Below are 26,312 nucleotides of genomic sequence, written 5' to 3'. Positions count from 1 at the left end.
GGTTCATGACCAATGTTATAAACTAATTCCAATCATCTTAATGTGTGAGTTATCAAAGACAAGTTTTAAAGGTTTAGGCCTAACTAGGCAATGACTCACAACTAATTCATGTTTACTAAATCATAAAAGGATGTCATGGAGATATCAAATGCGCCTAAGTCACAAATTTAACTGGCAAGTGCTAATCCCCTGCACCTTCAAGTCAATTTTATTCTCCATACACTTTACTGCATCTAGTTGAAAGATGACGATACTCCTCTTGCCATCTCTGTTTCTTGCTTCATAGTTACTTGAAATTAATTCTACTATCTACAAGAAGAAGAGAATAAGCTATCAATCTATGACAGCTCTTGAAGTAACTTAAGCGCGAATTAGGCTAAAGAGTCTAATTCAACACAATGCTCTCACAAGTGATGCGTCAAATTCTTAGAGTCATAACAACCTTGTTGGCCTTGACCTTTTTGTTACTATGCTACAACGTTTACGCTTAGTGGTAAACGTTATTAAAAAAACGTTAGCCTAGCTAAGGAATCATACAAAGAAGCACCTCCTCATGTCTCACACTCAAGTGTGGAAACAGTAAGTGTCCGGACTTAGACAAGTTGGCAATGCTAATAGATTTTGCAGCCACTTGGCGCTAATCTTTTCACTTAGCGTTAATAGATTTTTCTACTACTGAGTGCTAATCTTTTAACTTCAAGTGATAATTTAATGCACACTATTATAGCGCATGAAATTTTGCTCCATCCACTTTCAACAATTGGATAGAGAGCAAAACACTGCTCTTACTGACTACTTGTCTTACACTTAATGACTAATTCATTTAAGCTTGCATGATATGACTCTTGAATGTTACTTCATCCAATGATGCAACATTATTACAAGTCAAATTACAAAGTCAATCAAAAGATCATATACAGATCTATTGCGGGCTTACTAATTTCACAACTCCAAAACTCGCCAATCAAAAAACTACTTAGTATGCCGCTAACCATAGCGCACACGTCATTTTTTTTGTTGCGCCAAACAAGGTAACAAAACCACGGCGACTTTGAGTCATATTTCCTTACTTTGGCTCAATTAAGATCTAACCTAAAGTCTCCAATACTTTTTGCTCATCTAAAGAATATGATTGCATTGTTCACATTTGAACATCTCTACTAAGTCTAGGTCAACCAAATTAACTTCCATAAGCTAAATCAATTTAGAGAGAAATTCACATTGGGATTAATTTGATTAGCATAATATAATTTTGCCACAAAAATCTAAATTAAATAGTGACAATATTACACAAGTCGCAAGATCGAAAATCTACTATGCTCGTAATCATCTCTTGCGCCACATGTGATAATTATCCAAAATTTAATTTAATTCATGCGCAAAATATTAGTTTTCGGGAGTAAATCTATAAAGATTTCTCTCAACCGAACAACCTCCCACTGACTATGGCATGTTTAAAAGCATGATAAAATATTCTAATTCCATACAATAGCATCTTAACATAGCTTCACAATCAACTCATGCTATGTTACATTTAATAATGGAATTTAAATAAAAAAAAAATTAATCATGCTATTCTAATCACAACATATTAGAAACTCTAGGCAAAAAATAACAATATGCTGTGTTTAATATTTAGATTATGCCATAACAGAAAGTATATCACTTCTAAAATTTTTCTAAAATTTTCTGGAATTTTAAATAATTAATAAACTCACATAAAATCATAAATAAATATTCCAGAATTTAGGAAAATGCAATAACCATACAAGTAAATAGTAAACCATTACAGTGGTCTATAGTAAAAATTTCAGCTCAAGAAGCTTAATCATGCAACACCAGATGTATTTTAAAGCAGAAATAATGAATTATTATTTCAGGAAAAATATTTTTTATTTTTATAAAATCTTGAAAATTTTACAGAAGATAGAAAATTTAATTCTGAGTCTAATAGTACCAACCATGCTTAAAACAAAGCTATAACGAATTATTTATGACCATTTAAAGCAATTCTGGATTTAAAAAAAAAAAAAGAAGGGCCTTACAGCCAAGCCAGTGCAAAAAAACTGCTCGGCACCACTCAACGCAACGCGACTCGGTGTGAGGCAGCTCAACGTGATGCATCTCTGCTCGGGGGGCGGCCAGCGCACGGCGCGGGCGTGACAACGCCAATGGCTCGCGCGTGGAGAGCGCGGACGGCGCACGCATGCAAAGCGCGGACGAAGCGCGTGTAAGAAGCGTGCTTGGAGAGTGGCTCGCGCATGGGAAACGGGCCTAGCGCATGGCAGGCGTTGGCGGCGTCAGATGGCGCGTGAGGCACACGCGTCGCCTTCCTGGGTGATTTCTGGTCAAATTTTGGTACTGCCGGACTCCATTTTCCAAAATAAAAACAATGGTGGTATCAAAAATGACATTTAACAAACCCAAATAATAAGTTGTATCACACTCTCTCTCAAATGAGAGTGGAAGTGCAGAAACTCTGCACTTCATCTTCTTCCTTAAGCCACCAAAAAATTCAAAACAAACCTAAATTAGGGTTTGCTTTTTCTTATCAACCGTAAGTCAGAATCAAACCCCTAATATACCGTTTCGAAGGTATTGAAACAAGAATTCCAAATATATAATTTTCATAACATAAAAACAAAGCATGTAAAACCATCAGGCAGTCAAAGTTACGAAAAATTAAATATAAATCTCTATTTTTTTCAAAATCTGACTGTTGGATTTTTATGAAACTTGGCAGATATATTCTATATGAAATATACTACAACATATGTAAATTTTAAGTTGATCGGAGAAAGTTCAGAAAAATATTAATTTTTCATGCATATATCATGTGTATCTATATATATAATTATATACATATTTTAATGCACAAAAACAGGCACGAAAATACCCATTTAAGGGTTTGATACCAATGTAAGATATATCAAACGCAGTGGGTAAAAGGATTCAAGCCATACCTTAGGTGATGGAATCTGAAATGATGAAACTTGTGGGTAAATCACGTGCTTCTTTAATCACGAACTAAGAACACCCAGCAATGGAGTGATACCACAGTATGAGTATCACCCACTCTAATCACAGTGTAAAGGCTGGATCGTTCTCTGATATGGAAGGGAGTTAGAGAGAGAGCATGGGAAAAATGTTATGGGTAAAAACCACATAACGTATCTGATATTCTTATTAATTCAGATGTATATAATCAAATATATAACCATATATATCTATCTATCCATATCTCCTAAGGATAGGATAGATGTAGATAGGTAGAGGGTTATCCTAACAAATAGGATAATCAGGAAATCAAATTCAAATTACATAGGCAATTTCAATGGGTCATGGGTCATGCCACATAGGCGCCCAAATTCGGGTCTAATACCCTGCCCAATTTCCAACAATCTTCTTAATCGTTCACAATCTGCATTTTGTTTTAGCCTAATACAGTCATAATTTGATGTAAATTTTAGGATAAAGTGTATTGGTGGAAAATGCAAATGATTTTCCTCTCTTACCATCATATCGTAGTCACAATTGTCATATGACTAGATTCTATTAAAGATTTAAACAATTAAGCAATAGAAAGTGGATATTGATACTTGTGTGTGGACCAAAATGAGATTTGACCAAAAGTACAAAGGGTTGATTGTCACAATTTTATGTGTAGGAACCAAAGTGGGATTTGACCAAAAGTGCAAGAAGTTGATTGTCATGATTTCATGTGTAAGGACTAAAGTAGAATTTGCTGCAAAGTGTAATTTACCCTTTTCATTTTTATTATTTTTTTAAAACAAAAATTAATTTGGCCAAAAAAATTTTAAAACAATGAAAAATACTAATTATTTTTATATAGATTTATCTTATGGGAGGAAAGAAATAATTTTTAAAAATTTTAAAATATTTTAATATTTATTTTCGTTAACCTAGTTTCTATTTCTTCAAAAAAACACTATAAATAATTTTACAAAATCAAAGCAAACATGGCAATATCATCACAAAAATTGGAGTAGTTCAATATATATATTTGCATTACAAATTAAGTGGGGTGTTGTTAGCAAAAATTTGGTTCAGGTCAAATCGACAGAGGTGATTCGACAGAGAAACCAAACTTTTACAAACAACAACAGATTAGACAATTGTGGTTGGTGTTCTATGCCTTAACATTTTTAAGGACTTCTTTGAAGGTTGTAATGTGAAGAAACAAATACAAACACACTAAAATTGATAATAAAATTGAAACTTGTTACTCAATTGCATTAATCAAACAACAAGCACAAATTTTGTTACACAATCAACAGGAATAAGAAAGGTTACAAGAACCGAAACTAACTGCTAAAAGTTATTCCTAAATGAAGGTAATCTACTCTTAAGTTAAGATAGACTACTCCTAAATAAAGAACTCTCATGAATTTGATGTTTTGTTGATCCTTCTTTGTTGTATCTTTTTGCCCTATTTATACTGGTAGGTAGTTTCCCTTCAAGACTTGAAGAACCACAATCACTACAACATCATGGGCAGTTGGCAATATCATGGGCAGTTCCACACAACCACTAGCCCGCGTTATTTTCCTTTCCTTCACTTCTTCTCATATAAATCCTTGAATGATGGAAATCTGAGTGTGCACGTGGCTTTACTTCACTTTGTAATCACTCTAGTTGCACCAACAAAACAAATAAAATAATAATAATAGTAATAATAATATGGTCATAATCACTTAAAAAATAATTTATGATCTGAATCGATAGGCCACAATAAGATTGTATTTGGCCACAAGAAATTGGCCACAATTGATAAAAAAATAAAATATGGTGTCAACAATGCCCCCCTCATTTAAGGTAAAAATGAATTTTGCCTTATGATATAAAGGACAAAAATTTAGGACAATCCATATTTACTAGAATTCAAAAATTATTTTGGCCATAATCGACAGGCCACAATCCCTGGAAACTAATTTATAATGCAAATAATGCCCTCCAACTCTTAAAAATGAGATCACTCGAATTTTTGAAGAGTTCTATAACCATTATATCGAAATAGACATTATTAAATAATTTCCAATTTATATACGATTGACAGTATAATGCACATTTGAAGCATTTTCATCTTCAAAACAGACTTGTGCACATTCATACATGGCCTTGCAAACACTTTTCTTCTTTTATTATTTTTATTGGCTAATACTACATGAACCTGCTATACCTTTACTGGTCATACTTGGCCAAATAACCATCATTAATTATGCATTACATGCAATTGACAGAAAAAAATGTTCTTTAGCAATTGTTGTTTTGTTAACCATTTCATTAAAATTGAGTTTTGGTGTAATCCACAAAACCAAAGTAAATTTTGAACATCAAAAGCCATAGTACAAATTGGCTTTAAAACTTCATATATTTCATCATTCTGAATGATATCAAAAATGTTGAATTCATATACAGTTGGTTGTTTATCAATTTTAGCCATGTTTGGCTTAAAAATTGGCTTTTCTCCCCAATGATTTTTATCATCTTTTGCCAAAAAGGATTGTTGTTCATCATTTTTTTCCCCATAATTTTCAGTCATATTTGGCTTAAAATTATGCCCCCCACGTTCATAATTTTTAGCCATCTTTGACTCAAAATTATGCCCCCCCAAGTAAATCTTCACCATCATTTTGTGATAGATTTTTAATATCTGTCGGGAGCATGGGCTGTTTTTTAATTTTAGCCATTAATGGCTTATGAAAACTCTCCAAAGTCATGTTATCTTCATGACTTGGTATGTTCATCCCTTGAGACATATTGTTTTCATACCTTGGCTCTTCATGAATAACGGTTTGCATTTTTTGAGCCAACTTGAAATTAAATACAACGTTCTGTTCTTCACACAATTCTTGCTTTTCATGTGGAAGCATGCTTTCCAATAATTTCTCTATTCGAAGAAGAAGAGCATTTTTTATTTTTATGAATGAGCCACTAGTTTAGCCCAAGTCTGAATCTCCATGCATATCTGTTTGCTTCTTTTTTGCCATCACTCCAAATTAGACAGGTCCCACTGGGCGTGCCAAAATATGTTAGCAAAAATCTGATTCAGGTCAAATCGACAGAGGTGATTCGATAGAGAAACCAAACTTTTACAAACAATAACAGATCAGACAATTATGGTTGGTGTTCTATGCCTTGACAGTTTCAAGGACTTCTTTGAAGGTTGTAATGTGAAGAAACAAATGCAAACACACTAAAATTGGTAATAAAATTGAAACTTGTTACTCAATTGCTTTGATAAAAAAAAAAGCACAATTTTTGTTACACAATCGACAGGAATAAGAAAGGTTACAAGAATCGAAACTAACTGCTAAAAGTTACTCCTAAATTAAGGTAATGTACTCCTAAGTTAAGATAGACTACTCCTAAATAAAGAACTCTCATGAATTTGATGTTTTGTTGATCCTTCTTTGTTGTATCTTTTTGCCCTATTTATACTACTAGGTAGTTTCCCTTCAAGACTTGATGAACCACAATCGCTACAACATCACGGGCAGTTGGCAATATCATGGGCAGTTCCACACAGCCACTAACCCACGTTATTTCCTTTCCTTCACTTCTTCTCTTATAAACTCTTGAATGATGGAAATCTTAGTGTGCATGTGGCTTTACTTCACTTTGTAATCACTCTAGCTGCACTAACAGAACAAATAAAATAATAATAATATGGTCATAATCACTTAAAAAATAATTTATGGCCTGAATTGATAGGCCACAATCAGATTGTATTTGGCCTCAAGGAATTGGTCATAATTGACAAAAAAATAAAATATGGTATCAACAGGTGTTAACAAAATAATTTGTAGAAAAACAACAACAACAACAATAACAACAACAACAATTTGGCAATGACAGGCAACAAGTTGTCAAGTTGTATAGTCTCAACTTGGAAAAATTAGTGGTTGGTCTCGGAGCGTCAGGATTTGGGGTGGCAGCTGTGTGGGGTGTGCATAGTAATCACTGTTGTACAGTTAAATGAGCCCATTTCGGAGCCCATTTCGATATCTGAACCATTCACAGTTTAAAATATATCAAGTAGAACATACCTACAAAAAATCATACTAATCTTATATCATTTACTAATTCATCCACTCACATTTATATCTACAAAAAATAACAATTGTAATTTAAAATATTAAAATGAATACAAATATGAGTGGATGAAAGGGTAAACGATATCCGATTAACTTAATTTTTTGGAAATATGTTCTACTTGATGTATTCTAAAAGATGAATGGTTCGAATTATCGAAATAGTCCCTAAAATAGGCCCATTTGATTGCACAACAGTGACTGTTGTGCACCCCATACAATGGTCACCCCACATATTTGTATTGGTGAGAAAAGTGGCAGCTTGTTCTACAAATACGCAAGCCTTCCTCATTTGTAATACATAAGAAACAGAGCAAGCATTTTAAAGAAGGCAGAGCATTTTCTCTTTCTAGCATGTTTGTGGAAGTACATATTCTTATGATAGAATATATATATATAGATACAGTAAAAATGGTTTATTGGAGACTGCTTTACTTCTTTTCACATACCCTCATCACCGTCACCGTCACCGTCACCGTCACCGTCACCGTCACCATTGCTCAGCCTAATTTTACATTTAGTTACTGTGTGCCTAATCCAAATAACAGCACTACTACTTATGAGGCAAACCTCAAGACCGTCATTTCTTCTTTCTCCTCAACCATTAACAGTCATGGATTTTACAGTGCTTCTCTTGGCCAAAACTCTGATAGAGTTAATGCAATATTGCTTTGTAGAGGAGATGTTAAACTCGATAGCTGTCGTAGCTGTGTCGATGATTCTACTCATAAGCTCATACAAGTTTGTCCAAACTACACGGGGGCAATCGCATGGTATGATTATTGCAGGTGAAGGTATGTTTGGAAATATTTTATCCTGAATTTAATTTTGTCTCTAATTGATCCAATTGAATACAATCGTTAGCTTCTTTTTCTTTTTTCTTTTTTTACGAAAAATATGCATATGAATGGTATATATCATGTTTTTAGGAGTTAAATTGTAAAATTTATCAATTTAGTGACTTAACCTTAACTATATTTAGTGAAAATTTTCTGTAAAAAAATCCGAACGATATTATCAATTGGACCAAATTAATATAAAATCTAAAATTAATGATCAAAATTGAATCAAATAAAATTATAAAAATTAAAATAATACAAATAGCAAAATATAAGAATTACCGGTGAAATTTATCCTATTTTAATTTCAAAAAACTTTAATGAATAGTTGTAACCCCAAAAGTCATAGGGTCTTCTCTTTTTAATTTTTTTTTTTTAGATAGAAGCATCTTTTCTTTTGATATCCCTAATGACAAACAAGAGTATGTACACTAATAAAAAAAACACTTATCTTATATTTCCTCTCTTACAAACGATAAATTATTCATTAGGGTGAGGATATATATCACGTCATTATATTGATGTTATATGTTAAATCAATGAAATTTTAAAGTATATTGTGGTCATTTTTTTTGAATTAATAATACATTAGTAAAATTATTAAAATTCCTCTACCTATTGTGACTTTTTGTTTTGTTTTGTTTTGTTTTGTTTTTTTTTTTTTTTTCATGTATTGTTCCCATTAATCATACACACTATTGATGTGGAATTCTTGACGGAAAATGCATTGGACCCCCAGTGGGGGTGACCCCCTGTAACGCCCTCAAAATAATACATAAAACCCATCACTATAGACATGCATTGATATAAAAGAAACCAGCCATTTCTATTCATCAGAGTAATTCTTATAGCAGTATTACATGTTAACAACAAAAGGAAATGCCCTAAGGGCTTACAGCTTTCCAAGTTAACACCTGGTTACACAAAAGAAGAGTACTAACTCTATACAAAATAAGCCCTTGGCTTGATATACATGTAATACAAACAAAATAAACAAAAAGAGTCTTCAACTCTCATCATCATCCAAGCTATGTCTTTGGAGGTGGCATACTACCTGTACCTGAAAATAATGTCCCATATAGGGTGAGCCAACGCCCAGTAGAGATATGCTAAACACAGTATGAGCAATAACTAAGACATTAGCAATTGATAAATGTTGAATTTCCATAAATCAATTCATAACCCATTTCCATTTCATGACCACTATGTTCATGTTTCATTTCAGTTTCCATTTCTTATCAATTTCACAAATTACATCAACGGCTCAGAACCTAGCTAACCACTTATATGAGACAGTGACTCATATTAAACGTTTCCCATTTTACAATAGATAACATACTAGTTATATCAACATCTCAACAGATAAACATACAAGCTGTATCCACATTTCAACAGATATGCATATTAGCTATATCAACACTTCCAAAGATAAACATATGAGCTGTATCAACACATTATCTGACAAGCATATGAGCTGTATCAGTGGAGTCCATCCCCTATCTCCTCCGAAACAACATCCGGTTTAGAGGTCCATCCCCTATCTTCTCCTAAACCGTGGAGTACATCCCCTATCTCCTCCCACACACACAACGTTTATACACATAGGTCATATACACAATCAATCAATACATAACATTAATGTATTCTATCAACCGTCATCCTCTATGACATATCCAATTGATTAGTTTTAGTTTGCCTAATCATCATGCATTGTCTACAACAATCAAAACTACCCTCCACCGGTAGCCCAAGCAATTATTTCTAAACAGATAATAAAAGCTCCAACAGATAAAATATCAATGTTTTCAAAACTGAGCGATTAATAAATCTAACTCCACTATTCTACTATATAATGAACCAATTTCATTATTTCTAACTCAATTCCATATAATCACAATTTTCCCAAAATTAGGGTTTTCTACCCCATTTCCCAATATTGACCCAATGGTCTGTAAATCAATAATCAACAAAAATATCATTATTTTGAAACCCACAATACACATTTTAGAATCAAAATAACAAAATCCTCTTTTAACATTTTGAAACCCTAAGCCCCAAAATTACCCAACTTCAACACTTTATCAAAACAACCAAAAATCTATGTCAAAGACCATAAGAGTGAGTAGGAATCTCTACCTCAAAAGATGACACCCGAAGAAGGAGAAGACGAAAACGAAGTTGCTCCAAATCACAAGTTTTTCGGATCAAAATGTAGCCCTCGACGATCAACGCACCTTTTACAAAGGCCAAAGGTGAGGAAACAACTCCTACTAGATCAATACTTAGAGAGAAGTTTGAGTTTTAGTGTAAGGTGCTCTCTAATGGCTTTTTTGGAAAAGTAAGAGAGAGAGAGAATGAGAGAAAGTGATTTAAAAATGCCCTACAACCAACTGATATACGACATTCCCGCTCGAGCGGAAAACACAACGCTCGAGCGTCAAGAACAAAATAACTAGGTCCGCTCGAGCGCAAGTAAGCCAGCTCGAGCGCCAAGACACAAGAATAAAGTACATCCGCTCGAGCGCGAAAATCAGTCCGCTCGAGCGTAGATTTCCCCCTCCCAGAACTTACATCCAAAAAGTACCACCCGCTCGAGCGCCAGAGTACCCGCTCAAGCGCGGCCGCTCGAGCGTAAAGAAACCCGTTCGAGCATGAAAAACATGCTTGCAGAAGTTTTTCAGAGCACCAAAATACAAGGAGTGTGCAATCTCCGCTCGAGCGCAAGAAGACCCGCTTGAGCGGACCTCCTAAAAACTGGGCAACAAAGAATTGAAACCAAAGCCTAACCAACCTGTAACAACTCTGCCCAATACATCCTAAAACTCAATCAAGTGGAATAAAAGGATGACAACAAGGTATACAACTACCAACATCCCGGAACCAAAGTCCGGAAAACAACAGATACTAAAAGGGAAAACCGGGATCTATATACCCCCACCACCCCCACTGTTTTCTGATTGGTGGATATATATATATATTTTTCTAAGTCATGCTTGCACAGCCCCCCACGTGGAGGTGGGGGTGCTGGGGGTCACCCCCCACTGGGGGTCCCAGCAGTGCCGAATTCTTGACCCATGATATAACTTCTCCATGCCCACAATCTCTATTTTCTTTCTTATTTATTTATTTATGATAAACAAATTTAATTATAGACATTTTACTATAATAAATAAGAGTTTGGGAACAAATTTTTTTATCCCTAAAAGTAAAATTTTGTTGCAAAAAATATTTGGAGATCAATTTTCGTCGTTGTGAGGATAGTCGCTAAAAGCTCATCCTAAAAAGTCAAATAAATGTACTTTTAGGAACAAAGTATAGCGATCCCGGTTGTCCCTTTACTGTTCTGTTGTATTCCAGACTCGGTTCCGTGAAGTTGGTAGTGGTATCTATCTTGTTGTCGTCCTTTAATTCCACTTGATTGAGTTTTAGGATGTTTTGAGGAGGGTTGTTACAGGTTGGTTAGGCCTTGGTTTCAATTCCTTGTTGTTCAGTTTTTAGGCGTTCCGCTCGAGCGGGTCTCTTTGCGCTCGAGCGGGGATTGCATACCTCCAGTATTTCGTGTTCCTGCAAAACTTCTGCAGATGTGATTTCTACGCTCGAGCGGGTTTCATTACGCTCGAGCGGTGGCGCTTGAGCGGGTTTGTTGGCGCTCGAACGGGTAGTACTTTCTGGGTATAACTTCTGGGAAGGGGAAATTTACGCTCGAGCGGACTGGTTTTCGCGCTCGAGCGAGAGTGCTTTATTCTTGTGTCTTGGTGCTCGAGCGGGCCTTATTGCGCTCGAGCGTGTCCAGATTTTTGTTCTTGACGCTCGAGCGTTGTGTTTTCCACTCGAGCGGGAATGTCGTATAACAGAGGGCAACTGGGCATTTTTGAATCACTTTCTACACTTTCTCTCTCTCTCTCTTACTTTCTAAAAAGATATTTTGAGAGCCTCTCTCTCTAGAAACTCCCTTCTCTCTAGGGTTTGATCTAGTTAGAGTACTTTCCTTCCCTTTGTCCTTTGCAAAAGTTGTGTTGATCGTCGAGGGCTTCGTTTTGATCCATGAATCTTAGAGTTTGGAGCATTTTAGTTTTCTACATCTTCTCCTCTTGGGCTCCGAATTTGAGGTAGGGATTCCTACTCACTTTTATGGTCTTTAACATAGATTTTTGGTAATTTTGATAAAGTGTTGAAGTTGGGAAATTTTGGGACTTAGGGTTTCAAAATGTCAAAGAGGGTTTTATTTTTTTGATTCTAAAATGAGTATTTTGGGTGTCAAAATAGTGATATAGTTGTTGGTTGTTGATATTAGGCCATTGGGTCAATATGGAAAAGGAGGTAGAAAACCCTAATTTGTTGTATAAATTAATTGGTATAATTAATTTGGGAAAATTGTGAACTTATGGAATTGAGTTGAAAATAATGAAATTGGCTCATTATGTTGTGAAATGATGGAGTTGGATTTATAAATCGCTCGTTTTTGAAAACATTGATATTTTATCTGTTGGAAGCTTTTATTATCTGTTTAGAAATAATTGCTTGGGCTACCAGTGGTGGGTAGTTTTGATTGTTGTAGACAATGCATGATGATTAGGCAAACTAAAACTAATCAATTGGATATGTCATAGAGTATGACGGTTGATAGAATGCATTAACGTTATGTATTGATTGATTGTGTATATGACCTTTGTGTATATATGCATTGTGTGCGTGTGGGAGGAGATAGGGGATGTACTCCACGGTTTAGGGGAAGATAGGGGATGGACCTCTAAACCGGATGTTGTTGGGAGGAGATAGGGGATGGACTCCACTGATACAGCTCATATGCTTGTCAGATAATGTGTTGATACAGCTCATATGCTTGCCATTGGAAGTGTTGATACAGCTCATATGCTTGTCATTGGAAGTGTTGGTATAGCTAATATGCATATCTGTTGAAATGTGGATACAGCTTGTATGCTTATCTGTTGAGATATTGATATAACCTGTGTGTTTATCTATTGTAAAAATGGAGAATGTTTAATATGAGTCTTGGTCTCATATAAGTGGTTGGCCAGGTTCTGAGCCATTGATGGAAACTGTGAAATTGATAAGAAATGGAAATGGATTATGAATTGATTTATGAAAATTGAACATTTATCAATTGCTAATGTCTTAGTCATTGCTCATACTGTGTTTAGCATATCTCTACTGGGCTGTGGCTCACCCTATATGGGAATATCATTTTCAGGTACAGGTAGCATGCCACCTTCAAGGACATAGCTTGGGAGGCTAGAGGCGGACACACTTTTGTTGTCTTATTTATTTTTGATGTATTACATGTAAATTCAAGCCAAGGGCTTAATGTGTAAATGAGTTAGTACTCTTTTATTGTAACCAAGTGTTAACTTGGAAAGCTGTAAGCCCTTAGGGCATTTGCTTTTGTTGTTAACATGTAATACTTTTTGTAATGGAATTCTGATGAATAGAAGAATGTGGAGTTTTTATATATCAATGCATGTCTATATTGATGGGTTTAATGTTATTATTTCGAGGGCGTTACACAAAGAAATTTGGTCAAAAATGTTCCTTTTTTAGAAAAAAAAAAAGGGTCCCAAAGGATAATAATCTATCATTAAATGTTCAATTTCATCGTTTAAAATATAACAATGACACTTTTGATAATAAAAATATTTCAATCTTGAAAAATAATTTTTGTGCTTAAAATCTTAATATGTCGTAGTGATAGACACTTCATTATTAACCCTTCTGATGTGGACATGAGGAGAATGGATAGTTATTTGAGTTGTATCTTAGAATTGTTTATTGTGTGCTATAAAATTCGTGTTAGGAGAGATAATACTCCATTCATCCCAAAATATTAGTTCCTTATTCTATTTTTCATTGTCCCAAAATATTAGTCCCTTTTCAAAAAGAGTGCTGCTATTAGCACCCCCATAAATTATTTTGAACCCTCCAATTTTTAGCCCTTTTTTTTATTACAATAATAACCTAAAATAAAATTACTACAAAAGACATCATTAATTTTGAGACACCCAATCTCACAATTAAATCTACACCACTACATTATGAATTAGGGTTTATGAGAGCACCCACCTCCATCACCACCCATCCATCTTTCCCAAATCCCACCTTCAAAACCTACCCACTCTCAAAACCTTGAACATCCTTTGGCGATAATATTCCGGCAGTAACAGTAATAACCATTTGATTACCTACACTTCTCCGGCAATGACAATGAGTGGAAGTTTTTCTAGCAATCAGAACTCCATAAGACGAGAGGAGTACAACAATAAAAGCATAGATGAGATTCATAACTTTGATGTTGTTTTTAGCTTAGATGAGATTGGCCTTGTAAGGGTAAGTTTCTTGAAAAAAATGGCAAAAATAATAAAATTTGTTCGTCATTTTTTGGGGACTGAACTCCCGAACATATGACCGAAATTTGGTATAGCGATCCCGGGTTTACCCTTGTTGTACAGTGATCCGGACATGTGTCCGTGGATGTTGGTAGTTGTTTATTATCTTGTTTACATCCTTTCTTACTTTGTATTTGAGTTATAGGATGTGTTGGGCAGGTTTGTTATAGGTTGGTTGAGTTTGGAAACCAAAACTAGTTGCCCAGATTTTGGCCTGTCCGCTCGAGCGGGGGTTTGGGCGCTCGAGCGGGGAATACACCCATCCAGTATTTCCTGTGCAGTGTTGGACGCTCGAGCGGGGTTGTGTGAGTTCCGCTCGAGCGGGAAGTTGGAAGCTCGAGCGGAGACCTGGCTCTGTAAAAGTGTTGGGAGAGTGCATTCGGCGCTCGAGCGGGAGTTTGGCTGCTCGAGCGGGAGTCTGTGAGTGACGCTCGAGCGGGGTGTTTTACGCTCGAGCGGGTCGCCTAGGTTTAAGTTCCGTGTTTGGACTTTTCAAATCACTTTTTCACTTTCTCTTCTCTCTCCTACTTTTCCAAAAGCACCATTGTTGAGCCTCTCACTCTAGAACTCTACCTTCTCTCTAGGTTTTGATCTAGTAGGAGTGATTTGCTCATCTTTGGCCTTTACAAAAAAGTTGTTGATCGTCGAGGGCTTCTTTTTAATCTGAAAATTTCGGGATTTGGAGCACGTTGGGTTTTGTCATCGTCTCCTTTGGGGCTCCGAATTCGAGGTAGGGATATCCTACTCCTCTCTATGGATTTTGTCTTTAAATTTTGGTATTTTGAGATGTTGGGGTTGGTTTGGTTATTTTGTGAAAGTTTGGGGCTTTTGTGCTATTTTACAAAAGTTGGGGTTTTACTCATAATAAACCTAGATGCATGTTTGGCATAGAGAAATGGAATGAATGTTGAATCATTGATGAAAATGGGACCTAAGGGTTGAAATGTTAATTATGGGAATTGACCTAATTACATTGTTTAATTAATTGAGAAGAATGAGGAAATGAAATGTTGATTGAATATCCATTGTGCGTTTATTTTCTATTTAGAAATAACTGCTTTGGGCTATCGGTGGAGGATAGTCGTGATTGTTGTAGACAATGCATGATGATTAGGCAAACTCAAACTAATCAATGAAGTGTGTCATGGAACTTGACGGTTGATAGAATACATTAACTATATGTATTGAGTGATTGTATATAGAACCAATGTGTTTGTATACGTTATGTGTAGAGGAGGAGATGGGGGATGTACTCCGCGGTTTAGGGGAAGATAGGGGATGTACCTCTAAACCGGATAGTGTTGGGAGAAGATAGGGGATGAACTCCGTAGATACAGCTCATATGCTTGTCTAGAGAAGTGAAGATAGAGCTTATATGCTTATCTTTGTGAAGTGTGGATATAGCTTATGTGCTTATCTGTGGATATTGTGGTTATACATATCTGTTGTAGAATGTGGATATAGCTTATTTGCTTATCTGAGAATGTGGATATTGTTGTTATACATATCTGTTGAGAATGTGGGTAGTGCTTATATGCCTATCTGTTGAAAAAGGGAAAATGAAAAGTAATTTGGACTCATAAGTCGTATGACATAAATATGTGATTTATGTGAATGTATCAGTGTTGGCCATCTATCAATTGCTAATCTTTTAGTCATTGTTCATGGTTGGTTTAGTATATTTCTACTGGGCTGTGGCTCACCCTATATGGGAATATCAGTTTCAGGTACAGGAAGCATGCCACCTCCAAGGACATAGCTTGGGAGGCTAGAGGCGGACATAATTTTGTCGTTTTACCTTTTTGATGTATTACATGTAAATTCAAGCCAAGGGCTTAATGTGTATGAGTTAGTACTCTTTGGTTGTAACCAAGTGTTAACTTGGAAAGCTGTAAGCCCGTAGGGCATTTGCTTTTGTTGTTAACATGTAATACTTTTTGTAATGAAACTCTGAAAAATGAAAGAATGTGGAACTTTTGAATATCAATGCATGACTTATTTGTTGGGTTTAATGTTATTATTTTGGGGGCGTTACAACTTGGTATCAGAGCGTACCGGGTTCGAATACTTTGGGTACGTGGGAAATGATTAGGATCACAATGGGTTTGTCTCGCTTGATAGAGACTTAGATGCAGTATCATATGCTATGTGCTTAATTGATAACATGCTTATGTGACTATGTGGGTATGGGATTTAATTTCTAGGATGTTGATTGGATCCTTGGGTTTCTGTGAGTCTTGTTGGAAAAGCACTTGATCAATGCTATTTCTAACCGGAACTCTAGTAACGCCTCGGGACTATCATTATTCGGGAATGAAATTCGTAAGTGCTTATGTGTTTATGTGCTTACGTGGAGTGAATTACAGTTGTCCATGCATTAGGACGTGAGTGATTAGTTTCAGCACATTTGTGAGTGTGCTAATGTTCTGTGTTACCTTTATTAGGATGTCAGGACGAGGAAGAGGTGCTAGGCGTGGTAGACCTGTGAGGCAGGAAGTACCGTTACAGGGTGAGATTCCGGCAGTGCAGGAGGGAGTTGGCCAGGCCAATGTGGCCGAGCCAGCAGGTCAGCAGGCCATGGGTGCCTTGGCCAGAGAGATAGCAGGAGCTTTGGGTATTCTTAGAGCAGGGAATCAGGCAGCTGAGGCAGGGCCTTCTTTCTTGAAGAGGGAGTTTTTCCGGTCTAATCCGGATGAGTTTATTGGGGATCCGAAGGAGCCACTGAAGGCTGATGAGTGGCTAGAGCAAATGAGTAAGACGTTCGAGATGCTTGGCATCGAGGACGGAGCACTGAAAGTGACCTTGGCATCCTTCCAACTGAAGGGAGATGCAGGTCAATGGTGGAAGTATGAGAAGGCTCGTGTTGGTGGTACTTGGGAGGCGTTTATAAATGCTTTTCAGGAGAGGTTTTTGTCAGCAGCAGCTAGGGAGAAGCTGAGGGATCAGTTTAGCCGGCTTAATCAGCAGGGCTTGTCAGTGGCCGAGTTTGAGACTACTTTTACCAGTCTGTCCAGGTTTGCACCGGAACTGGTGGCGTCTGAGGAACGCCGTTGTTATGAGTTTGAGCGGAAGTTGAGGCAGGGCCTCAAGTTGAGAGTTGGTGGGTCTTATATCCGAGAGTATAGACACCTAGTGGACGCTGCAGCTCATATGGAGCTCATGATGCAGGAAGAGGATGAGGGGCAGAGAGGCTCCAAGAGGAGCCAAGATGGTCAGGGCGATGACAGGAGGCAGAGGGGTTCTAACCCTCAACAGTCGCAGGGTGGTGTTGCTAGATCGACCTTCCCAGTGCCGAGTGCAGGCTCCGGGAGAGGTGGCCAGGGGGATTTCACCTGTTACAAGTGTGGTCAGTTGGGTCACAAGGTTTCTGTTTGCCCGCAGAAGGGTGGGGGTCAGAGAGCTGCTTCTTCTTCAGCTAGACCGCAGAGTCAGAGTTTGGGCAGGGGGCAGCCCTTGTCTTGTTATCAGTTTGGATAGTCTGGGCACCTGAAGAGGTTTTGCCCGCAGTTGAGTGCCACTTCGGGAGTGTCTGGTTCTAGGCAGACGCAGGGTTTTCAGCCAGCTCAGTCTGTGCAGGCCTCGAGGGCCAATCCGGGAGCTTCGTCATCCCAGTCTGTGCAGCAGTCTTTTGCTCCGAGAGGTGAGCAGGTAGACCAGGGGCCTACGGGGCGCGTGTATGCTGTTACCGCGCAGGATTTAGTACCAGCTCCATCAGTAGTGAGAGGTACTTTTCTGTTTTGCAACTCGGTTGCTAATGTGTTGATAGACACGGGTGCATCTCATTCTTTTGTATCTGCTGCATTTGCATCTGTTTTGGAATTGGAGTTAGCACAGTTATCATCTCCTATTTGTGTGGCATCGCCTTTGGGTGGTGAGTTGATCCTGAAACAGGGTGTTAGAGGATGTGATATAGAGGTCGCCGACTATAGGCTTCCTTTTCTGTTTGTTGTCATGCCTATGAAGGGTTTTGATGTTATTTTGGGTATGGACTGGCTATCGTCATACCGGGCTGTTATCGATTGCTACCGCCAGAGGGTCACGTTATGTACCCTGAGCGGGGAGTGGTTCCATTTCTTGGGAGACCGGGTTGGTAGTGTTTTGCCACCGGGGTATGATTCGCGAGGGCGAAGTGAGCTTAGTGGTCTACTTGCTAGCTTTGAGAGTAGTGAGTGTGATGAGACACAGATTGTGTTGCCGAGGGTGGTTTGTGAGTATTCGGATGTCTTTCCCGAAGATCTTGTTAGTTTGCCACCTTACCGTGAGATAGAGTTCTCTATTGATTTAGTGCCCGGCACGGCGCCGATTTCTATGGCACCTTACCGTTTTGCTCCAGCAGAGTTGGTTGAGTTGAAAGTTCAGCTCCAGGAATTGCTCGATAAGGGCTTTGTTCGCCCTAGTGTTTCGCCGTGGGGAGCGCCGGCCCTATTTGTTAAAAAGAAAGATGGTGCCTTGAGATTGTGTATTGACTACCGGAAGTTGAATCGGGCTACGGTTAAGAATAAGTATCCTATGCCCCGTATAGATGATTTGTTTGACCAGTTGAAGGGTTCCCGTTGTTTCTCTAAGATAGATTTGAGATCGGGTTACCACCAGTTGAGGGTCAGGGAGGAGGATATTCCGAAAACGGCATTCCGTACGCGGTATGGCCATTATGAGTTTTTGGTGATGCCATTTGGGCTTACCAATGCACCGGCAGTCTTTATGGACTTGATGAACCGGATTTTCTGGGAGTTCTTAGACCGATTTGTGGTCGTCTTCGTGGACGACATCCTTATCTATTCGCCTTCAGAGGAGGAGCACGAGGAACACTTGAGAGTGGTGCTTGAGTTGCTTAGAGCCCATAGGCTGTATGCCAAGTCTGTTGATACATCCAAGGTTGAGGCAGTGCAATATTGGGCACAGCCTAAGAGTGTGTTTGAGATCCGCAGTTTTCTGGGATTAGCTGGGTATTACCGTCGGTTTGTGAAAGATTTCTCCAGGTTAGCGTCACCGTTGACTAGACTGACTCGGAAGGGAGTCAAGTTTGTGTGGAGTGAGACTTGTGAAAAGTCGTTCCAAGAGCTGAAAGTTAGATTGACCACCGCTCCGGTGTTGATTATTCCGGAGAGAGGGTTGGGTTATGCGGTTTATTGTGATGCCTCACGAGAGGGTTTGGGTTGTGTGTTGATGCAGGAGGGGAAAGTGGTAGCTTATGGCTCACGTCAGTTGAAAATACATGAGAAGAATTACCCCACACACGACTTAGAGTTAGCAGTAGTGATCTTTGCCTTGAAAATCTGAAGGCACTACCTTTATGGTGATAGGTTCGAGGTGTTCTCGGACCACAAGAGTTTGAAGTATCTGTTTACACAGAAAGACTTGAATTTGAGGCAGAGGAGATGGATGGAGTTCATCGAGGATTATGATTTTGAGTTGCATTATCATCCGGGAAAGGCCAATGTTGTGGCCGATGCCCTTAGTAGGAAATCCATTAGTGGTGTAGCTTGTATAGCCATCCGGGAATGGGAGATGTTGGGAGCACTTGGCGAGTTTGATTTGCTACTGGGCGAATCTGTTGAGGCTGCGGCCTTATTTTCTGTTGTTGCGCAGCCTTAGAGTGTTAGAGGCACAGAGAGGTGACCGTGAGGTAGAATCTCTCCGAGAGAAGATCTCCAGTGGGAAAGTTGAAAAGGGTTTGACGGTGTACCCCGACCTGAGTGTGAGATACCGAGACCGTTTGTTCGTACCGGAGTCTTGCCGAGAGGAAGTACTCCGAGAGTTTCACCATTCGTGCCTTGCGGTGCATCCGGGAGGTACTAAGATGTATCAGGATTTGGGTCGCCAGTTTTGGTGGCGAGGTATGAAGAGAGATGTGGCGGTTTTCGTATCGAAGTGCCTTACTTGCCAGCAAGTGAAGGCCGAGTATCAGAGGCCAGCGGGTTTGTTGCAACCCTTGCCTATTGCCGAGTGGAAGTGGGAGCATATCACTATAGACTTCGTTGTAGGTCTTCCGAGGACGCAGCGGGGTAGTGATGCTATTTGGGTGGTTGTAGACCGGTTGACTAAGTCGGCGCACTTTATTCCTATGCGCGTGAGGGATTCGGTAGATCATCTTGCCGACTTGTATGTTCGGGACGTAGTGAGATTGCACGGGGTCCCAGTGACGATCGTCTCAGATAGAAATCCTCATTTTACTGCTAGGTTGTGGTAAAGTTTGCAGAGTGCCTTGGGCACTAAGTTGACCTTTAGTACGGCTTATCATCTTCAGACTGACGGGCAGTCCGAGCGTACTATCCAGATCCTCGAGGATATGCTTCGGGGTTGTGTCCTGGACTTCAGTGGGACGTGGGAGAGGCACTTGCCTTTGGTAGAGTTTGCCTACAACAACAGTTCTCAGTCTAGCATCGGTATGGCACCGTTTGAGGCCTTGTATGGCCGACCGTGTAGGTCTCCAGTTTGTTGGGCCGAGGTGGGTGACACACCTTTGTTGGGTCCGGAGTTGGTTAGGGAGACGACGGAGAAAGTTGAGCTTATCCGTAGGAGGCTTGTTACAGCCCAGAGTCGGCAGAAATCTTATGCTGACCGTAGGAGGAGGCCTTTGGTGTTTGAGGTAGGTGACCATGTCTTTCTAAAGATATCACCTAGGCGAGGTTTGATGAGGTTTGGGAAGAGTGGGAAGTTATCCCCTCGGTTTATTGGTCCTTTTGAGATCCTTGAGAGGATTGGCGAGGTTGCTTATCGATTAGCCTTACCGCCGTAGTTGTCCGGAGTGCATGACGTGTTTCATGTGAGTATGCTTCGGAAGTATGAGCCAGATCCATCGCATGTGTTGGATTGGACCGAGTTAGAGGTAGATGAGGATGCCTCGTATGAGGAGAGACCGGTTCGGGTCTTGGATAGGCGGGATCAGGTCCTGCGTGGCAAGACCATTCCTTTGGTGAAAGTCTTGTGGAAACATCACGGAGTGGAGGAAGCCACTTGGGAACGTGAGTTGGAAGTCCGCGAAAAATATCCGGACTTGTTTGTTGATATGCAATCTTGTATTTAAATTTTGAACTGTTGTTGAACTTAAGAGCTTTTATATATGTCTTAAGTTGAGAAACATTGAAAATGTTTTGGTTTATTGGAAGTATGTTTTGGAACTTGCCTCATATGGAAGTTGAATGTAACACTATATATGTTGAATATATTGTTGCAATTGGAAAGATAATGCATAGTGTTGATGTATGTTGAAAGTACATATGTTGTTTACATATTGTGAAATGTCTCTTGTTAAAGGGATGGGATGACCGGTAATGGGTCGAATTGTTAAATGTTAAAATGTAACATTGTTTAAAATGGAGGAAAACTTGTTTTTGAAAACTTGTGCTTAATTTCGGGGACGAAATTCTTTAAGGCGGGGAGGTTATAGCGATCCCGGGTTTACCCTTGTTGTACAGTGATCTGGATATGTGTCCGTGGATGTTGGTAGTGGTTTATTATCTTGTTTACATCCTTTCTTACTTTGTATTTGAGTTATAGGATGTGTTGGGCAGGTTTGTTATAGGTTGGTTGAGTTTGGAAACCAAAACTAGTTGCCCAGATTTTGGCCTGTCCGCTCGAGCGGGGGTTTGGGCGCTCGAGCGGGGAATACACCCATCCAGTATTTCCTGTGCAGTGTTGGACGCTCGAGCGTGGGATTAGCCGCTCGAGCGGGGTTGTGTGAGTTCCGCTCGAGCGGGAAGTTGGAAGCTCGAGCGGAGACCTGGCTCTGTAAAAGTGCTGGGAGAGTGCATTCGGCGCTCGAGCGGGAGTTTGGCTGCTCGAGCGGGAGTCTGTGAGTGACGCTCGAGCGGGGTGTTTTACGCTCGAGCGGGTCGCCTAGGTTTAAGTTCCGTGTTTTGACTTTTCAAATCACTTTTTCACTTTCTCTTCTCTCTCCTACTTTTCCAAAAGCACCATTGTTGAGCCTCTCACTCTAGAACTCTACCTTCTCTCTAGGTTTTGATCTAGTAGGAGTGATTTGCTCATCTTTGGCCTTTACAAAAAAGTTGTTGATCGTCGAGGGCTTCTTTTTAATCTGAAAATTTCGGGATTTGGAGCACGTTGGGTTTTGTCATCGTCTCCTTTGGGGCTCCGAATTCGAGGTAGGGATATCCTACTCCTCTCTATGGATTTTGTCTTTAAATTTTGGTATTTTGAGATGTTGGGGTTGGTTTGGTTATTTTGTGAAAGTTTGGGGCTTTTGTGCTATTTTACAAAAGTTGGGGTTTTACTCATAATAAACCTAGATGCATGTTTGGCATAGAGAAATGGAATGAATGTTGAATCATTGATGAAAATGGGACCTAAGGGTTGAAATGTTAATTATGGGAATTGACCTAATTACATTGTTTAATTAATTGAGAAGAATGAGGAAATGAAATGTTGATTGAATATCCATTGTGCGTTTATTTTCTGTTTAGAAATAACTGCTTTGGGCTATCGGTGGAGGATAGTCGTGATTGTTGTAGACAATGCATGATGATTAGGCAAACTCAAACTAATCAATGAAGTGTGTCATGGAACTTGACGGTTGATAGAATACATTAACTATATGTATTGAGTGATTGTATATAGAACCAATGTGTTTGTATACGTTATGTGTAGAGGAGGAGATGGGGGATGTACTCCGCGGTTTAGGGGAAGATAGGGGATGTACCTCTAAACCGGATAGTGTTGGGAGAAGATAGGGGATGAACTCCGTAGATACAGCTCATATGTTTGTCTAGAGAAGTGAAGATAGAGCTTATATGCTTATCTTTGTGAAGTGTGGATATAGCTTATGTGCTTATCTGTGGATATTGTGGTTATACATATCTGTTGTAGAATGTGGATATAGCTTATTTGCTTATCTGAGAATGTGGATATTGTTGTTATACATATCTGTTGAGAATGTGGGTAGTGCTTATATACCTATCTGTTGAAAAAGGGAAAATGAAAAGTAATTTGGACTCATAAGTCGTATGACATAAATATGTGATTTATGTGAATGTATCAGTGTTGGCCATCTATCAATTGCTAATCTTTTAGTCATTGTTCATGGTTGGTTTAGTATATTTCTACTGGGCTGTGGCTCACCCTATATGGGAATATCATTTTCAGGTACAGGAAGCATGCCACCTCCAAGGACATAGCTTGGGAGGCTAGAGGCGGACATAATTTTGTCGTTTTACCTTTTTGATGTATTACATGTAAATTCAAGCCAAGGGCTTAATGTGTATGAGTTAGTACTCTTTGGTTGTAACCAAGTGTTAACTTGGAAAGCTGTAAGCCCGTAGGGCATTTGCTTTTGTTGTTAACATGTAATACTTTTTGTAATGAAACTCTGAAAAATGAAAGAATGTGGAACTTTTGAATATCAATGCATGTCTTATTTGTTGGGTTTAATGTTATTATTTTGGGGGCGTTACATTTGGGAACACGGTCCCGAACATTGTTTATTTGTTCGGGAATTGGTAACAAACATTTATTATTTGTTCAAAAACAGGTAACCGAATATTATTCATAGGTTCAGACTTGTTTTATTGAGAAAGCGAAATCAATTATTATAATTTTTTTTTCAAGAGAAGAAATTATTATGAGAAAACTAAGAAATTATGTGTATATATATATATAGAGAGAGAGAGAGAGAGAGAGAGAGAGAGAGAGAGCAATACCAATACCAACTGTGACAATGGTGGATAAGGCAACAAAGACAGTAATCACATTGCCTCCTTTTCTTCTTCTTCTTCTTCTTCTTCATCGTGGGCTTTGTTAGCGTTTTTTTGAAAGTGAGATTTTTTTGGGATGTGGGGGTGTGAATGTGTGCATTCAATGGGTGGAATGTATTCACAAGGATAATTTTGGTAATATTTGGGGAGAAAATAAATTTTAAAGGTTTCAAAATTTATAAGTGGGGGGTCCAAAGAAATGGAGGGTCCAAAATAATTTATGGGGTGCTAATAGCATCACTCTTTAAAAATCAAGTACAAAAATATTATAAATTACCCATTTTGCCCTTCTTTTAAATGCATAACAACATAAAAAGTATAATTATGACATTGATATTTCCCAAAAAATGTATTATCAAAAGATAATTTTGAAAAATTAATTTTTTTAAAGTGCAATAATTATACTACCAGAAAAAGTCAAATTCCCTAAAAGGGACCATTATTTTGGGATGGAGAGAGTAAGAATTTTAGGACAACAACTACATATGTCTCACAATCCGGAAAGTCTATAAACCCAGAAAGAAAAATCAGAAATTTATCCAAAATTTTAAATGTAGAGTGTAGATTTAATCTTCTCACTATGAGGCCGGGCCAATTTATAAATGAATCTTGGACTAAAATTATAAATTCCTTTCTAAGTATGTAGAACTGTTGTGCTGCTTTGCATTTAATTAACAAACTTGGTATAATGTGGATTGATTTTCTATAATACCATAATAATATTTATGATATATTGCATAAAATTTGCACAACAAAGGTACTCATACAAAACTATAGCCGGGGGAACACTGCAAACTAATCCGGCAGGTGTGCGGAACCTTGAAAATGTCTCCGACGTTGCTCCGTTTAAACAGGCACTGGGGCCATTGCTTGTAAAGCTACGAAGCCAAGCAGTGCAAGGAGGTTCTCAGCGTAAATTTGCAATGGGGATGATGAGTGGCGATACGCAATGATGGATCTAGGGGGGGCTAGGGGGGCGGCCGCACTCCAAAAATTTGAAAAATATCATATATTATACTAAAAAAATTTAAAATAATTTAAAATTATAGGAATTCACACCCTCAAATTTTTTTTTGATAATTTCAAAATTATGTAGAGTAGCCCTCCCAATTTTTTAAACTATAGAGTAGCCTCCCAAAGTCGTAATCCTAGATCCGTCCCTGGCAATACGTTTTTGACAATATACGAGCTTTCACAGTGCACCCCTTATTTATCTCAGCAGCAATGTATTGATTGTCTAGTTGTGGCTGCTAATTACATTCCTCAATGCTGTAATGCAAGTAGAGGAGCTAGAGTTCTAGCTCCGAGCTGTAATCTTCAGTATGAGATGAACCATTTCTATAATGACACTCTGGTTCTGGTTCCACCTCTACCTCCAACTCAAGGCATTTTGCCGATCAAAAAAAGAAAAAAATGTGATTCTGCTTTCAAAAACATGATATGTATCTGTATTGATATTGAAGTCATATATCAATCGATATACTAATAAAAAACATAATAAAAAGTCTAAAATCTTATTACATAATGACTAATACGATGCATAATAGTTGATAATTAAAACCCCTTTTTCATATTGAATAGTTGAAGCATATATAACCACCTTCTTCACCTCCAAAATTTGTAAGAAGGGGTGCTCATGTTGGTCATTTTTAGTAGGGCAAATTAAATTCAGTCTCTAAATTTCAATTGGCTCAATTTTGATTCTTAATTTTAAATTTTATATCAATTTAGTTTAATTGATAACGTTGTTAGGGTTTTTGACAAAAAAAAAAAATCATTGAATTAGTTAAGGTTAAATCACTGAAATCAAGATTATAATTTTGTTCCTAAAAGTATAACACGTCACTGATGTACACATTTTACCATTAAAAAATGCTAAAAATTGGAAGCAATTGGACAAACTTGAGGCAAATGAAAAATTGAGAGTCAAAATTGATTCAATTGAAATTACAAGGATCAAAATGACATAAGAGCTAAAGTACATGGACTAACAGTATAATTTGCTTTTTTTAATAAAACAATTTTTTAAAATTATTTTGTTGTGTTTATTTTTTGACAGTTATGAATTAAATTTGTTTCTTAAAACCAATTCAGTTACAAATTAATAATGGGTATAATTACTATTTATTATTATGTAAATAATGAGAGAGTTTCTTTCTTATGTAACACTAATGATATATGTGTGTGTGACTTGAAGGGGGGAAAAAGCCCACAACTTGAGTTGTACATTGTGCTATATACAAAAGT

The 26,312-nt window shown here is 38.1% G+C and overlaps 1 pseudogene; it reads left to right on the top strand.

Moving 5' to 3' along the window:
• The first annotated feature begins 7,526 nt into the window (after positions 1 to 7,526).
• The window catches only part of LOC114300664 (cysteine-rich receptor-like protein kinase 15), a 136,181-nt pseudogene continuing 117,395 nt past the window's right edge, over positions 7,527 to 26,312 (top strand).

This window comes from Camellia sinensis, chromosome 10 (genome assembly GCF_055761805.1).
Source record: "Camellia sinensis isolate YWXY chromosome 10, ASM5576180v1, whole genome shotgun sequence".
Lineage (NCBI taxonomy): Eukaryota > Viridiplantae > Streptophyta > Magnoliopsida > Ericales > Theaceae > Camellia > Camellia sinensis.
The sequence above is the reverse complement of the archived record's forward strand: the minus strand, read 5'-3'. Positions and strand labels throughout refer to the sequence as shown.